Source organism: Carya illinoinensis, chromosome 1 (genome assembly GCF_018687715.1).
Source record: "Carya illinoinensis cultivar Pawnee chromosome 1, C.illinoinensisPawnee_v1, whole genome shotgun sequence".
Taxonomy (NCBI): domain Eukaryota; kingdom Viridiplantae; phylum Streptophyta; class Magnoliopsida; order Fagales; family Juglandaceae; genus Carya; species Carya illinoinensis.
The window spans coordinates 24,205,900-24,224,076 of record NC_056752.1 but is presented as its reverse complement, the minus strand read 5'-3'; the positions used below and the strand labels follow the sequence as shown (position 1 = coordinate 24,224,076).

Sequence of the window (18,177 nt, the reverse complement as noted above, 5' to 3'; positions counted from 1 at the left end):
GAAAACTTGATAGAAAACCAGTACTCACCAACACTCTATCAAGACGAGCCCAAATTCTTCCACCCCCTAACCTCCCATTAAACCAAGAAAAACGATTGCCAGAATAAGGAAGATCAAAAAGACTACATTCTTGAATACAGCTATTGAACTCATCCCGCCCTCGAGAAGATTGACAAACTCCACCAATTTTCTCACCTTCAAACCGGATAATATTAAAATCCCCACCAAGAAACCACGGTATATTATCACCACCATCTAAATCCTTAAGATAATTCCAAAGGACCCGACGCTGTTCTTGAAAACAACTTGCATAAATAAAAGTTGCCAACACTCTAGAATTACCAAGAGAGAACCAACCTGAGAAAGCTTGACCCATCACTGAATGCAGTTGAAACTCTATGCCATTAGCCCAGAACAACCAAACTTTACCACCTTCTTCCACATTATTACATAAATTTGGAAGACGTAACCACCGTGCCCAATGAGCACACTTATTAACTGAAAGAAAAGGTTCTAAAACTGTTACAACCGATGGATGGTATTTATTAGTAATCCGCCTCAAACTTGCCTTCGAGGAACAAATCCCTCTAATATTCCATACAATAATATTCATCATTTAATAATGTTTATTGGAACGCGTCGTCCATTCAAGAACAACAATAGGTTTCTTTGCTTTACCACCACGATATTTTTTTTTTTTTTTCGGGACTTCAATCTCACTATCCGACTCATAACACTTAGTAGCCAACTCTTCAATCTCATCCTCATTATCATTATCAGTCAAAGAATGTGCCAACAAAGGATACAACAAGCAGTTATCAGTACCTATAGCATTGCAACAAACTTCTCCTTCAAGAGTTTCATCAATCAACTTTAAAGAACTTCTAGGGGACCCACGGTTTTCTACCAAACCATCACCATCATCCTTTTCATCCAGAGTTTCAGACTCCTCATACCAAGACAACTTACTAGCCGATTCTCTCCTATTCGCATTCTGTTCCACTGCACGTTCTTCCTCACATTCCTTCACCCGAGTGTCTTCGGTCATCTTCATCACTTTATCATCCAAGAGAGCTTGAGTCTGTGGAAATAAAACACCATTAGAATCAACAAATAAAACCTCCATCTGTTCGGACTGAACAACACTCTGTTTCTGGAAAATCTGTTCCAGAATTTCTTTTCGTCGTCCGCTCGGTACTCCCTTCTCGTCCTCTCCATCCTGCAATTTCCCATCTGTTTTTTTCTCCCCTACCACCTTCCATACCTTGGTCTCTAACCCCTTCCCATTGTCATTCGAAACCACTTTCTTTTTCCCCTTCATATTATACTGACTTTTGGATTTACAAGAACCTTCGGAATGCCCCTGTTTTCTGCACCAGTTACAATACAGCGGAATGTTCTCAAAGATGACTTCTTGAAAATGATGCTCTCCAGCCCAGGTGGTCCTATCTAGAATGATTCTTCAACTGTACCGATACATCCAATTCAACACAAATTTTGGCAGCTTCCGGTCTGGTAACACATAATGTAGCATTATCACATTTCAAGAACCAGCCAAGACCATCTCCAAAACTCTTCAACATGGACGTTTGGAAATAATTCGGTGGAAGTCCAGGTAGTGTAATCCAAACAAGGACCAACGGGGGCTCATCCTCTTCATTAAATCTCGGAGTCCAATGGAATATTTTATACGGGACCCCATTCACGTCTGAGCAGCCTCTAGCCATAACAGATACAAAATCACCCTCATTGATCAAGCGGACCAAAATATTTCGAGTATTTCTCAATTGACTGACCACCGGCATATACTTAAGACCCCATCTGCTTTTAATAAACATTCTAATCTGATCCAGAGAAGGCCGACGCTGTTGAAACTTCAAAATGACTGCAAATCGAAAAGGCTCTGCCGATTTCGCTATTTCAGCCCGAGAGAATGTAAAAAACATCTCACCATCCACAAACCGGGGTTCACGAACTGAGATCTCCATGGATGGTAGAGGTTGTGGCCGGTTGGCCACTACATCTACAAAACCCCTCCGAAAACCAACTCCAGCAGCATGCAACGAAGAATTGTGAGCAACGCCAGCCACCGTTCCAGGCACACCCAGCGGCTGGGCAGCTGTGGAAGATGACGGTGCTATAGGGTTTTCCATGCAAACCCTAGGGCGACGTACTTCCTAGTGAGAATCTGGCCACGTCATCCGTAGTATACGATGTACCTGTTTATAATAACATTCCAAGGGAAAGTTGGTAGATTTTGTGCAACAGGTGATCCTTCATATGCATTGCCTTTATGTACCTACTTTCACCATCAACCTTATTTCTATTAGTAAACTCACTCACAACTGTTCTCTTTATCTTGTTTTCTTGGCAAAATTCTTTTTCATATAGGACCTATCTTCATGGATGACGATTGGTCTTGCTAAGATCTGCAGTTGTCTTTATTTTCTAAATCATCACTCCATTTCCTACAGTGTTTTCAAGAGTTTTCTCTCATCCCATCAAATTGCCACTAGTCATGCCTTCAAGGCAAACAAAGTGCAGAATTTTGATATTTGGCACTTTAGATCAGGACATGTATCTTATCAAAGAATGGATGTAATCTAGTCCCATGTTCCTAATGCAAAGTGTAATAAAGATATGCAATGCACCAAATGTCATTTGGCTAAACAAAAGAGAAAACCGTCTCATTTGATTATATCTTCCTTTTCTTCTCCCTTTGAATTAATGCATTGTGACACTTGGGGTCCATACTCTAATCCATCCATTCAAGGTCACTATTATTTCTTAACTATTGTGGATGATCATAGTCGGGTCACTTGGGCATACCTAATGAAATTCAAATCTAAAGTTAGAACTCTTTTGCAAAATTTTATCAATATGGTTAAGACTCAATTCAATGCAAACATCAAGCAAATACGATCTGATAATGCATTAGAATTTCATATGCATGATTTTTACAAGTCTCATTGTGTTTTGCATCAAAAATCATGTGTCTACACCCCACAACAGAATGTGGTGGCAGAAAGGAAGTGTTAACGACATATTTCATACACCTTTGGGCTAGATCCTAAGCGGTCTGGGTCTTTTGTTTCAGGGGCCTACAACAACGAAGAAGGGATCAAGAAAGGCAGCCCTAGGGTGGGCTGAGGAACCTTTGATGCCTAAGTTAGCCTTGATTTACTAAGCAGTGGGTGAATTAAGGAGACGATGAGCGTTAATACATTTTTAGCCAGAGGATTCAATCCCCTTAACTACTAGTCGAATGAGCCTTTTATACTTAGCTCGAAGAGTCAGGTGACCTTGTCTTGCGACTTGGGAGAAGGGGAAATCCTCCCGGAACTCATTCTGCCATGTTGTCTTTAATGCGGCGTGGCCCTCTGGAATCAATCATTTAATGCGGCATGGTTATCTGGTGAACCCATTTAATGCGACGTGGTCCCTAGCGTCGCTAGGTAGTCTAGTCTTCCCCATGTTGTGCCTCGTCTTCCTTCCTCCAACTTGGTTCTCTGCGCTTCTTCTACAACATCCCATCTCAATGTAGGCAATTATGCCCTACCTACGCAAGTCATGGGTCTATGGCCAGGCCACCTTAGGCTACCCGGGGTATGGGGGACATGCTTGATGTTGGGCTCGGGCTGGCCTCCATGGGCTTAGAGGCCCCTAATGAAAATCCCCCCAACGGTTACCCTGCCAATTCTGATCGGGTTAACCGATGGGAATTTCCTTTGCTCCTGCTTAGTGCTACCAATTACTCCTCTCGTTGTTGAATGAAAACATTAGGGGTTTGATGATTCCACATTCCTAATTCTAATTCTTCTACTGCTTTTCCCAGGGACATAATCTCAGCATTTCATAGGCTGTCGTTCCATCTTTTCCACAATGATGACTATCAGACGTTCCCTCTTTTTGTGACTGTGCTACCATATGGGGCCTGTAAATCCTTCCTCTTTCGCACTTATGATACGTTGAGAATCGCTAGCTTCTGCAATACTCTTGTTGCCTCTCTTCTCTTTACTTCTATTTGGTTTCAACCCTTCATGCTTCTTCAACTACAATTCGAGTCTTACTACCCGGATGGCTTCCCAAAAATCTGCTAACCCTGTGAGTTTTGGCTACCACCCCTAGGTTGGTTCATTGAACCCGGCCTATGCAGGTCACTCCTGGCATTCTGAGGCCACTTCCAACTTTCTTTTGTCGCTGGCCCTGACTTACCATATCCCAGATTCGGTCGTTCTCGAAGTTTCGAGGCCGCGCGAAGGGCCGTGAGTGCTGATGGCTTGGCGACGTAGGTCAACCTCTTCCCTAGCATGTTTTCCTATGGACTAAGATTGCATTTTTCCTACCCGATTAGATGAATATTGTACCACCTGGGATTGGCTCCCACTCAACTTCATCCAAATGCTGGCAAATTTTGATCTGTTGCTGTATTTTGTGGCGACGGGAGTTGTCAAAGTCTAACCCGGAGCATGTTGACCTTACTTACAGTGAATTTCTCCTGACCAACAATGTGAGAAGGGACGTATAGGAAATCTACAGTTTCAAAGGTATGCCTGCCCAAGTGTACTAGAGCCAAGATATTACAAGGTATCAAACTAGACCGGCAAGTTTTTCTTCTTGTCTGGCTGTGGTTGGGAGTTTCCCATAGGCTAGGTTGGTCAAGCTAAGTTTCCAGTCAAGGCTTCTTGGGGGTTCGTGCCAAGCGACAAGGCTGTGCCTGGGGTGCCAACCGCCACCCCAGGCGAGCTACACCCTATCACAACCATTCAGGACTAGGCAACCAAAAATCCCCTCCTTGTACACTCAGAGGTTCTCCTTGGGGAGGAAAACCTTGATGCTTTTCTTCCTCCGATAGCTCACATCGTTCCTTCCACATGGGGTATTGTCATCCATCCGCCATTGAATTCTTCAAGGATACGAACCTCGAAGCCTCCTCTTGAAGGCAAGGGCAAGAAAGCCCACTCGAAGCCCAGTGGGGATGATCTGTCACACCCGAAGGCCTTGGCTCCGAGGTCCATTAGTGCTCGATGCCCTAGGTTTGGGTGACCTTTTTTCCCTTATTCTTCTGCAATGTTGGCTTGGCACTGTGGAGATGAGGAGTCCTCAAATCCAAGCACATCCGCTATGCCCTTTCTTTTCGTGGCCAAAGTCATTGAGCCTAGCCCAAGGGGTCCCAGAACTACTGCTGGGGTGCAGGATGTCTCTCGGAGGGCGAACATGGTCAATATGCACTTCTGGGGCACTCTTCTGGAGAGGACACCTTTCTTAACTCAGGTGGTGACACAGCCCCCAAAACTAAATGTGGTGATGTTTCCTTCCTCGACATCCACTGTTCGATCCTTGGTTAAGGCCTTTAAGTCCGAGGAAGTCTCGGGCCATCTTAGGGTGGACTTGGGACCTGTTGATGAGTGCACGTCTGTTCGTAGGTCTCTTAGTTCTGAAATTGTTGTTGGTGGTGTTTCATCTGTTGCCCCTGTTGATGGCCGGTACTGGACTCAGACGCTGGTATAATCGAGAGTAGTCTATTGGCAGTCGAGCACTGATCCTACCCCACCAAGTCCTGGAGAGGCCATGACTGTCGAACCTTCCACTTTGACCTCGCCGAGCCTGGGGACGACTGTGACGATAGTCGAGAGTCCCAAAGAGGGGGACTAGAGTAACCTTGGGGGCGAGAAAGAGGTATGCTTCATCGTGCTTCCCTTCCGCCAATAGGTGAGAGCGCTCTTGCTTCTTCTAGCCAGGGGCCCTATGAGAAAGTTTGGGATGAGCCCACGAGAGGGCAATTGCACCCTCCAAAGGCGGTGAATGAAGCCACTCTGGTTTCCCCTAGGCCAAAGGGTGAGGCTTGGTGGGAGAAGGCTCTAGAGTGGGAGGCCGATCAACTGCTAAAATTCCTCACTTAGGTCCTTTCTCTTACTTCATACTCTATGCTTTGTGTTCTTTCTTTTGGTTCCAGCCTGCTCTCTTAATTTTCTAACTTTAGGTTTCACAGGGAGTTAGGAGGCCGGCCGAGCACATAGTGATTGGTCGTGAGGCTGTCGAGAGAGAGAGAACCTAGGTCTCCAGTTCTTGGTGGAGCGAGAGAGTGAGGAGAGGAGCTACTTGGAGGTGGCTGGCTATGGCTAGGGAGTGGGCTATGAAAGTGCATGAGTCTTGAGCAAGCTTCAGGAGTCACAAGATTTGCTTCAGGAGGAGAGTCAAGAGTTAAGAGGCCTCCAGGATTTCAACTCACAATGAAGCAAAATGCTGGAGGAGGAGAGCTTAGCCTTGTCGGCCATTGTGGTTGACCCTGGGGCCTTGTTGTCCACAGCCAGGATTCATGAGGAGAAGGCTTTCATTGACCTGGGGGCTGCCCACAAGTGGATTTCCACCTAGTGGTCATCTGGGATCTGTGAAGTGATTTGTTGCAAGTGCAAGAGGTCACCACACAGTTAAGCCAGTAGCTAGGGAAGGCTCTTTACGTCTGTGATGAAGCCTGGTCCCAAGGGTACTTGGAGGTCCTCGAGAGGATGCGTAATTTTATCATACTCAATCCCCAAAAGGATTCCAAGGTGTTAGAGGTGCACTTCTGTGTGGTTGGATTTAGAGATCTCGAGCCTGATGCGTCTGCTGTCAACAATGCTAGTGAGATAGGGTGGGATCTGATCTCGGATGCCTTCTACCTGGAGGATGATAATCCCCCAACCTCCCTCCTGGGGATGATGCCAATGCCAGCTTAGGGGAAAGGAGCTTGGAGGAGGTCAGAGTTTACCCTAAGGACCTTCTGACTCTGGGGAAGATCGCAAAGCTTCCTGGCCTTGACCTCACTTGGCGCTATTGTCTTTTTCTTTTCTTTTTGTAGTTTTTTCCTCTAGGATTGTGCTCATAGGGATTATGGATGTCATGTGTCCCTTTACTCTCGTATGCCTTCTTGATTTAATAAAATATTTTCTTTATGCCCTAATTGCCTCCCAACATTTGTGCTTCCTTTTTCACACAATTTATTTGTTTGTTTGTCTGTCTGCTATCTTTTAGTCTTCCCGTGAGAATAGTTCGGTGGCCAATGTGCCGTTTGTGAATTTGCAATGATCTTGAGTAGTTGGCCATTTAATGTACGCCCATTGGTCTCTTTGCATTTATGGCGTTGGATAACGACCCACATTTATCATGGGATTCATGTAAGGCTCTTTGTGAGATTCATGCTAGATTTGATGAGGCCCTTGGGGCATAGGTTCCTTGAAATGCAAAAAGTGAATGGTCGTTTCCAGCCTACAAATAGACCTCTTGGACTTTTTCATTTGTCATCACCTCTCCCTACCTGCTTTCCAAGCACTTTGTAGCTTCGTCTTCTTTTTATGCTATTGTTAGTTATTTCTGGATCTGATGGACCTTCTGGCCTTAGGCTAGCCTTCTAGTATTGCATCATGCGGTGGGCTTTTATGGAGACATGTGCTTGGCAGTTTATCAGGGCTTTCAAAGAATGCCTTTCCAAAAGTTGTGTCATCTTTTATCACCAAGAAATGCCTTGAAAAGAAGGCATGCTCTCAATCTTGTGACTGGGTCATTTGATGGGTTTTTCTATGTCAAAACTCCCATGTAGTTCACATTCCATCCTTACATCTCGGCTCACCCCCTATCCGGGGTAGAGTTAGGCTTTGCCCCCAGGCCCAGTTAGGGCGCTTGCACCGACGGAGGGGCTTTTATGGAGACTGTGGAGGATTTTACCTTCAACTTGAGCTCTTTGCTATCCCGCCTTCTTCAATGGCACCTCGTCAAGTGTAATGGCTTCTTCGTCCGCTTCTCTTTGTGACGACTAAATACTTGTCTGAGTTCCTTTGCTTGATATCTTGTTCACTTTCAACTCCTACTAAGGCCCTGTGTTGCGCACGCAAGGCCTTTGCAGAATTTTCATGGTATGTAAAATTGGGCTTATTTAGCTAATCCTTGCGCTTGGCGAGTGGCGCATAAGCTAGAACTCGCTCAGATCCTTTGTAGAGGTTGCACGGTATGTAAGACCAGGCGCACCTCATTAACCCTCACACTCGGCAAGAGGAAGTGGGTGGCGTGTAAGCCTACACCCACTCAGATTCCTTTTACGCAATGACTTGCTCATTTTTAACTCCCATTGAGGCTCTGTGTTGCATATGTGAGGCCTTGGAAGATGTCTCCCAGATTCTTCGTGGAGGTTGTCTGGTATGTAAGACCGGGCTCGCCTTGTTGACCCTCACTCTCGGTGAGAGGGGGTGAGTGGTGTGTAAGCCTGCACTCAGCCAGATCCTTTGTGGACATTCTACAAAATCAAAGCCCAGATATATGTATACTTTCTTTGACAATTACCAACCTACCTTGCCTGTTCGACATGGTGAGATTTCGAGGTCTCTGCTCACTTTTAAGGAATGTGACGTCTTCTGCGGTTGAGACGGGTAGTCTAGGGACTATCCTGCACTCCACCAAGGGAGGGGTAGGGGTGCCTTAAGCCACACCCTCCCCTTTTAGCTCCCCATGGAGGTCGTCATCCCTTTACTGCGACAAGATAGGGTCAATGTTCAGGCAGCCTGAAGGCAAAGCCCGCTCTCTTTCGTAGGGAAGGTCGGTCGAACCTAAGGTTAGTTCTGCTTGTTGACCCTTACGTGGAGGTAGTCTATTCTGGTAGTATGTCTGACTAGACTCTCTCCCATCCAATGGCGTCGCAGGAACGGGGAGTGAGGGTCAGGCTGGAGCTATGCCCGCTCTTCCTTATAGCGAAACGCAGTATGTTCAGGCAACCTCAGGGCTAGACCTACTCTCCCCCACTAGAGGGTCAAGATGGCCATTGGCTCATCCCGCCTTTTGGTACCCCTAGGGGAGGTCATTTGTTCAGGCAGTATGTCTGACTAGATCCACTCCCGTTGGTCAACACCCACGAGGAAGGTAATATGTGTCGATTGCTAATGACAGACCCACACAGTACCGAGGGAGAGGTAAAGGCGCTTTAAGTCACTATCTACCTTATACATTCCCCTAGGGGAGGTATTCGACGGCCCACGAACCAAATTACTCTTCATCACAACGAGATGGGGTTAATGTTCGGGCAACCTCAGAGCTGGTCCCCCTCTACTTTGTAGGGGAGGTCAGTCTAATTTAGGGTTAGTTTTGCCTATTGACCCTTACATGGAGGTAGTCTGTTCGAGCAGTATGTCTGACTGGACCTGCTCCCATCTGTTGATACCGCAGGAAAGGTAGGTGGGGGCCAAGCTGGCACTATGCCCACTCTTCATCATGGTGGAATGGGGTATGTTCGGGCAACCTCAGGGTTGGACCCGCTCTCCCCCACAGGAGGGTCCAGATGGCCTCTGGCTCATCCCGCCCTTTGGTACCCAGAGGGGAGGTCTTCTGTTTGGGTAGTATGTTTGACTAGACCCGCTCTCATTGGTCGACACCCACGAGGAAGGCAGTGTGTGTCGACTATTTAAGGATAGACCCGCACTTCGCTACAAGACGGGTAGAGCTGCCTTTTGGTATTACACTCATCCCTTTGTTATCCCGAATGGAGGTAATTAGTTGATGTAGAGTTGGAGTTTAGAAGTAATTGTAGCTAGAGACTCATTTCATTGACTTCCTGAAAAAAGAACTATCGCTTTCACTAAGTAGAGTTCATAGAAAAAGAGGATCGAATTTATATAAAAGAGAACAAAAAATTTGAGGTCCTTCTTCCTTTTCCTTCTTATGCACCCCTCTTCCACCCCCCAACCGGGACAGCTCGTGTGATGACAAGAGCTTGTCACGGCTTTATGAGTGGCGCATACTCGTGCTAGGTGTTGCTCTTCCCACCGTTGGCTTCAGCTCCTGCGCATAGCATTCTCTTGTAGAGGCTTATTCTCCTCGGAGCTCACCTACCCCCTAGGTCATTGGGAAATTTACCTTTAGGTGGTAGGTGGTGGTAATTGCCTTCAATTTGTTGATCGTTGGTCAATCGATGGGTGCTGCTAGGGTGATCTTTTCGTCTTGGTCCTCTGCAGTCATTTGCTCCTTGTTAAACCAAGCCAGATAGGTTTTCAAGTTTTCATCTTCCCTCTCTTTGACGGTGAGGAGGAAGGTAGCAAGGAGGCTTCTTCTCCTTCTGGCCATGAAGTGGGTGAGGAACAGGCGATCTAGTTCATCAAAGTTTCCAATAGAGGCAGGTGCTAGAGAGCTAAACCACTTCCTTGCGGGTCCCCTCAAGGTCAGCTGGAAGGCTTTGCAAGCCACCTCCTTGGGAAACCCATGCAATGTCATATGAGCCTTGAAGGTTTCAAAATGCTCAACTGGGTCCCAGGTCCCTCCATACGTCTCCATAGTTGGGCCCCGGAACTTCGGTGGTAGCAGAACCGCCATCACCTTTGTGCTGTAGGGCAAACCCATTTTGACGAGAAGCTGATCTACTGTAGATGAGCTCCTCATTTTTCTCATCATTTCCTCATACTTTCCCTTGAGGTTGAGCAATTCATCTTGCATACGTTTCCTCTCTTCTTGGTCATTTTCGCCCTCTTCTTCTCTCCTAGACTCTTGGTGCTTCTGGTGCTCAGATCTCCATCGTGTGTTGACTCCTGAAGGTTGTCCTTAGGGTCTAGTTCTTTGCTCAAAGGGCATCCATTTCATTGGTGAGCTTTTCAACTAGCTGTTCCATGGCCGCCAATCTTGTCTCCATGTCACCTGAGGTTTCTTCTTCCGGGTCCTACACAAACTGAGAATGGGTTCTAGTAGGCATACGAATGACATGTTTGTTTTTATAATTTTTCGTATCCCACAGACGGTCCCAACTGTTAATGACATGTTTCGTACACCTTTGGATAGGGTCCTCAGCGGTCTGGGTCTTCTGTTTCAAGGGCTTGTGACAACGAAGAAGTGATCGGGAAAGGCGACCCTAGGGTGGCCCAGGGAATGTCCAATGCCTAAGTTAGCCTGGATTTACTAAGCGGTGGGGGAATTAAGGAGACGATGAGCGTTAATGTGTTTTTAGCCAGAGGATTCAATCCCCTTACCTGGTAGTCAAATGGGCCTTTTATACTCGGATTGGAGAGTCAGGTGACCATGCCTTGCGACTTGGGAGAATAGGAAATCCTCCCGGAATTCCTTTTGCCATGCTGTCTTTAATGCGGCGTGACCCTCTAGAATCAATCATTTAATGCGGCACAATTATTTGGTGAAACCATTTAATGCAGCATGGTCTCCTAGCGTCGTTAGGTAGTCCAGTCTCTTCACCTTAGTTTGCTTCCTTTTCCTTCCTCCAACTTGGTTTCCTGTGCTTCTTCTGCAACGTCCCATCTCAATGTGAGCAGTTATGCCCAACCTACGTGGGTCATGGGTCTGTTTTGAACCACTAGGAGATCCCCCATGGGCTTGGGCTAGGCCACCATAGGCTACCTGGGGTATGCGGAAATTGCTTGATGTTGGGTGTTGCGCCTAAACTTTAACTCAAACTAATGAACCAAAAATTTAGTGCAGTTTTACCTGCAAGTATACAGGTATTGTAGCACCTAACAGGGTCGAATCCATAGGGATTGACTTATGTGATGAAGAAATTAAACTCAAACAATGAAAAGAAATTACTAAAAAAAATGTGCGATCGAATATAAAATAAAATTACTGAGATGATGATTTTTGAAATAACTGAATAAAACTAATATGATAAAATGAATTGATATGGAGAAAGACTAAGGTTTTGAGGATCCGTCTAATAATTTATAATATTGTTTCCGATCGATTTATTTCAATTAAACTAGAATAATGATTCCGTTTAATTGGAAGATTTAGCATTTAAGATCAAGAAAAATAGTCGCTAATGATTGAGCATGAACGATTGATGATTAAAACATTCACAAAACTATTTGAATATCACAGGGATTCTTCAAGCATTCACTGTATTCGGAAATCACAATGAATCAAGATAAATATATAGATAATCAAAATATCCAATAATAAAATCCTTCAATCGATCAGGCTCACAAAATAAATTTTACGTTGATCCGAAAATAATGTTTAAATTATTAGACTTCACCTCTAACCTTAGTATGAAAATTTAGCCAATCATGTTCATTACAAGTGCTATAAAAATCACATAAATATCCTCCATTAAATAACTAAAATAAAACACAAACTTTAATACTAGAAAATAACTATAGGCAAGTAAAAATATAAAGAAAATGAAGCCTGAAAGACTCCCTCAAACTGAACCAGTTCTGTCCTTTCCGTAAAAGCAAGAAGCTCAAATTCCTCTACTTCTTTGCTCTCAAAACAGAACCAAAAGTCCAGCCCCTCTTCTCTCTTTCGTGATTCCATTTTCACCTCCAAGACCAGCATGTCTAAGCCTTTCACCGCCTCTTCAAACTGAAACCTCTCCACTCTAACATCCCCTGGGTAGAGCAAGGAAAATAAAATTAATCTCCCTCCATCTACCGACCGACTCTCTTCTTCAATGGACCGACTCTCGAATCAAGCACCAACACCTCTCTTCTCCCACGTCCCTCTACATCCAAGAAAAATAAATTCAAAGCACCGCCACCTCTCTTCAATGAATCAACCCACCGACTTCTCTCAAATGAAAACTCAAGAGAAATTAGACCACCCAATAAATCTCCCTCCACGTTCCTCTCTCCCGTCAGACGAAAACGTCCACACTCAAAACTCCAACCGACTCTCCCTCAACTCCCACCTACGTCCCTACACGTCCCTCTCCCCTCTTCTCTCAAATACTTCCACGTCCCTCTCTTTTCTCCCTATACGTCCGACTACCTCCCCTAGAATAGAGCAAGGAATATATATTTATAGCCGCCTCAAGAAGACACCAAACGTGAAGATGCCAGATGTGAATTTCTTTCTGTATACGTGCTGAATTGCTTTTCCCTCTTTCAACATAGAAGTCAAGCTCAACAAGTTGCCGATTACATACACATTCTACCACCAAATTCAATCCCAGCTAGCCGCCTCCTTCGGTCTGGAGCCCACAAGATTCCGAAAAATAATCAATCACACCGACTGACTTCCCTCTTTTCTTTTTCTACCGTCTCCATTCCTTTATTTTTTCATAAAAGTATCTCTTATCAGCTCTCTCTCTTCTGTATTTTTTTATGAAAAAACAGTGCCCACCTGATTTAGCTTCTTTTTCTTTTCCTTTCCATATACGTCCAGACCTCCTCCATTTTCCTTTTAAAGACTTTTACGTTGCATGTGTTTGTCCACCGCAAATCATTTTCTTCATCGCATGCATCTATGAACAACCAAGTAAGAAAGTCACCACCAAAAGTCTTTGTCTTTTTTTTTAGCTGCCAAAGTACACCGCTTCCTTCCTTCTCTTCATTCCTCTGAATTAGTATGCACTCTTGGTCAAAAGTTCCAACCAGATCCCATGTGAATTTTATTTGAGCTGAGAATAAATAGATAAAAATAGCACTAAAAACTAAATTAAAATAAAAAATAGATTATCAAAAATATATTATATTTGTGAGGAAATATTGTCCAATTAAATCATAGTTATAAAATTAAGCATAAACATGATATCAATCAATTAAAAATCACAACTCGTATTTATGCTTATTAACCATTTTTCAATCTAAAAACAATAATAGTGTCACGAAGAATTTAAAATACATTGGTTTTAAATAGCTAAAATATGCAATTTTTCAGCTCAATCACACCCACCAACTAGCTTTTTGCTAATCCTTGAGCAAAATAGTGAAAATTAATTGAGATGAACATTGCATAAAGCTCGAAATTCAAACAAAAGTAATCAAACATAATTCTAAATTCTCACAAAATTCGATTCAAGACTACTCAACACCAGGAGTTGTATCCACAATGAAGGTCTCAACAATTGTTCATATAGAATTGGGGCAAATGTCTTAGAACTCGGATAGGTGTGTGTGGCTAAACCTCTGTATGTTCCTCATTAATAAGCATGATTTATCGTAAGATTTTTCAAACTTAAGATTAATCATTATCGATTCCAACTACCTCAAAGCCTAAGGGACTAACAGTTTTCACGCCAACTCTATTTAAAAGTTGAAAACTCAACCCCCAGAGTTTGGGTAACTATTTCTAGCCCTTTATTTAGGAAAACTTACACGATTTTATCTGCTTTTTCCTTCTTCTTTTTTTTTTTTTTAGTAAGGCTCGGTAGTCCTGCAGTTTACCTCTCTTGTTTTAAATCAATGAACATTAATGAGGAACACTACAAGTGTAAGCATGTGCAAAACGTTCTTTCAAAACTTGCCCTTCATTCTATATAAATCATACTAATTCTCATTTCTGTGAATATCGCATCCCGGTGTTTCAAGTCACTCTTCAACACAATATGATGCATCATAAGTCATGCTCTATGCTTAGGACTGAAATAAATCTTCACAAAATAATTCTGCTCAACTACTCCACCAAGGTGCTCAAATCTCACAAAAGTGCGAGGAGTTTGTTAATCATTTATGTTTCGATGCACCTCACAATTTTTTTATTTTTTTTATTTTGTAATAAGGTACTAACACATTTTCAATAGAAAACCCTCCCCCCAACTATATGTGACATTGTACTCAATGTTCAGCAAATGAATGTTTGATTATGTATGCTATACAGGCAAGAATTGAAGCAAGATAAACACTGCAGAACATATATTGAAACGCAAATGATTAAACAGAGAGGAAAAAAGTCACCTGAGATACTCGAGTGCGCATAAGGAGTAGATTTCTATCAAAGTTAGAAGACACAAAGAGCAAAAAAAAAGAAAAAAGAAAAACAAAAAAAAGGAAAGAACAAAACATAGAAGTGAAATAAACAAGAATAGTAAAAGAAAAGAAAAAAATTAAAGCAAAACAGAAATGAACTAAGGATCATGAGAATAAATAGGATCTTCCAAATGAATGGAAGTATCCTCAAGTGAAAGTTTTCCCAAAAAATGTTTAAGTCGTTGGCCATTTACTTTGAAAGTGTTTCCATTTTGAGGATTGGTAATCTCAACAGTTCTATATGGAAAAACAGTTTGCACCACATAAGGCACACTCCACCGAGACCTTAACTTACCCGGATCAAAAATCTTATGTTGGATGTGTTTATTGGGTATACATTTTTGAGAAATTTGGTCAAAATGATATATAAACAAGTAAAGGTCATCATAAAAAAAATGATTTAACCTCAGATTTGGACTTTCAAATGTCCTGAATGCTCCAATGAGATGGTGTTTGTCATCTGAAGATGGCTTAATGGGTGTTGTCCAAGGTGGCGACCCTTCAAACATTGGTTGCCAAAACACCTCATGACTAGTTCCTGCAAAAGAAACATTAGAAGTATCATGAAATATATTTTCATCACTTAAAACACTTTCTAATGACAATTGTAAATCAATGGAAGGAAGATTCAAGTGAAAATCATCATCAATGATATTTTCTAGCAAATTAACTTCCCGAACTTCTTCTAAATCCTGATGTTGCCTACAAGTATTAAAGATATTCAGCTCCAATGTCATATTTCTAAAACTCAATTTCAAAATTCCACTTTTACAATTAATTAAAGCATTTGAGGTTGCAAGGAATGGCCTACCCAAAATTATAGGAATTTGAGTGCAAACATCAAAGACAGGTTCTGTGTCCAAAACAATGAAATCCACTGGGAAATAAAAATTGCCTACTTGCACTAACACATCCTCAACTATTCCTCTCGGTATTTTAATTGAACGGTCAGCAAGTTGGAGTGTCACCTTGGTGGGTTTAAGTTCACCAAGACCCAGCTGCTCATATACCGAGTAGGGTAGGAGGTTAACACTAGCTTCGAGGTCAAGTAAAGTTTTTTCAATTTTAAAATTTCCAATCACGCAGGAAATTGTTGGACAACCCGGGTCTTTGTACTTTGGAGGAGAATTGTTCTGGAGGATGGCCCTTACCTGCTCAGTGAGGAAAGCCTTCTTTTGCACTTTCATCGTACGCTTCACTATACACAGATCTTCCAAAAATTTAGCATAAGATGGAATTTGTTTAATTGCATCCAACAGAGGAATGTTGATTTTTACTTGTTTAAAAATTTCAAGAATATCAGCATTTTAAACCAACTTGTGAGAATGTTGCAACCTTTGGGGAAATGGGGCAGGTATTGGTGCTTTCACAGGCATATCTAGCTCGACCTTATCAAGCTCATCATCACTCTTTGAATTTAAAGAATTGTTGGTCTCATCAACTTTCGTTGTTCAAATACACTTATCAATTGTTTTTCCATTGCATAGAGTGGTGATGGACTTGGCATGTTCAAATTTTGAATCAGAAGAATTTGAATTTCTTACCTCAAATTTCCCTCTGGGATTAGGCTGAGGTTGAGCAGGAAACTTACCCTTTTCTTGAACGTGCAATGAGGAGGTCAAGTCGCTAATGGAACTTCTCATCTCAGTAATGGCTTGCATTGTCTGAGTGTTGATATTGGCTTGCTCCTGCATAAAAGTTTGTAATGTCTCCTCAAGGGTTTTCTTATGTGGAGGCACATAAGGAATAGAAGAAGACAACCCTTGAGGATTTTGATTTGAATTTGACTCGTTCCTCCAACTAAAGTTCGTGTGATTTCTCCATCCAGGATTATATGTTTCCGAATAAGGGGAAGAAAATGGTCTCCTATAAGAATTCGTGACATATGTTTGTTCGTACAACACCTCTTTAAAAGCGGGGATTGTTGGACAATCCTGAGTTAGGTGTTCACTAATCTCACATATGCCACAATTCCTTTCTTCTTTTTCAATGGCCTTAGCCGAATTTGCCTTCCTAAGTTCCATGGCCTCGACTTTTCTTGTCAAACTTGTTATCCTAGCATTCACATCATCATTTCCTTTGAGGACATACATACCCTTTTGAGACATGGCATTGAGTTTGGGCTTATTTGACCGATCAGAACGATCTGTGTTATCCCAAGATTGGGCATTTTCAACCAATTGGTCAAAATAATCCCAAGCATCATCAGGATCTTTATTTAAAAATTCACCATTACACATCATTTCTACAAACTGACGCATTTAAGATGTTAAACCTTCATAGAAAAAACTAATGGTGTGCAAAGTCTCATAATCATGATGTGGGCAAGTTAGCAATAATTCTTTAAAACGCTCCCAACACTGAAAAAATGTTTCATTTTCTTTTTGAGAAAAATTCATAATGTTTCTGCAAAGAGTGTTGGCCCTATGAGTAGGAAAAAACTTTTTCAGAAATTCTCTTTGCATTTCTTGCCATGTGCCAAAAGATCTTGGTCTCAAGGAGTTCAGCCAATTTTTAGCTTTCTCTCTCAAAAAGAATGGAAACAACTTTAATCCAACAATATCATCATTGATAGTTTGGTTTTGTAAAGTTGCACAGACTTCTTCAAATTCTTTCAGATGCAAATAAGGACTTTCTGAGTCTAAACCATGAAACTTGGGAAGTAATTAAACTACTCCCGATTTTAAATCAAAATTCCCCATATTCGTAGGAAAAATCATGCAAGATGGAGTACTTGTCCTTGTTGGCTGCAAATACTCGAGCAAAGTTCTCATTGGTGGATTATTCTGTGCCTCCTCATTTTCTTGTTTGTCATGAACACTATGATTGTCAGCCATGGTATTAGAATGAGAATTTTTGGAATCACCAGACAACTTATCAACCAATTCTTTTAAAACAATTTCCTTTCTCAATCTACCAGTTTGATCACGTTGCCACGAGATCATTCATCATAAAGGATCAAGCACATTCAAAAACTAAAAGGTAAATGCAAAACAAGCAAGAAAGTAAAATAAAAAATTTTGGAACGAAATTACCAAATGATATAAATATGAAAGCAATGTTACTTGATCCATTTTCCGTCAAAATAACAAAAATTGTACCTGCAAAAAGAATATGAGAAAATTAGCAAAAGATTACTAAAATATTTTTTTTTCTTTTCTAAAAAAAATATTATCGCACGTTGCAATCCTCGGCAATGGCGCCAAAAACTTGTTGCGACTAAACTTTGACTCAAACTAATGAACCAAAAATTTAGTGCAGTTTTACTTGCAATAATACAGGTATTGTAGTACCTAACAAGGTCGAATCCACAGGGATTGACTTATGTGATGAAAAAATTAAACTCAAACAATGAAAAGAAATTACTAAAAAAAATGCGAATATAAAATAAAATTACTGAGATGATGATTTTTGAAATAACTGAATAAAACTAAAATGATAAAATGAATTGATATGGAGAAAGACTAAG

General features: G+C 42.1%; 1 non-coding gene across 1 annotated transcript; it reads left to right on the top strand.

Moving 5' to 3' along the window:
- The first annotated feature begins 17,018 nt into the window (after window positions 1–17,018).
- LOC122293809 lies at window positions 17,019–17,122 on the top strand. The gene has a single exon (XR_006237366.1). It is a non-coding gene; the product is annotated as a small nucleolar RNA R71 (small nucleolar RNA).
- The last annotated feature ends 1,055 nt before the right edge of the window (window positions 17,123–18,177 follow it).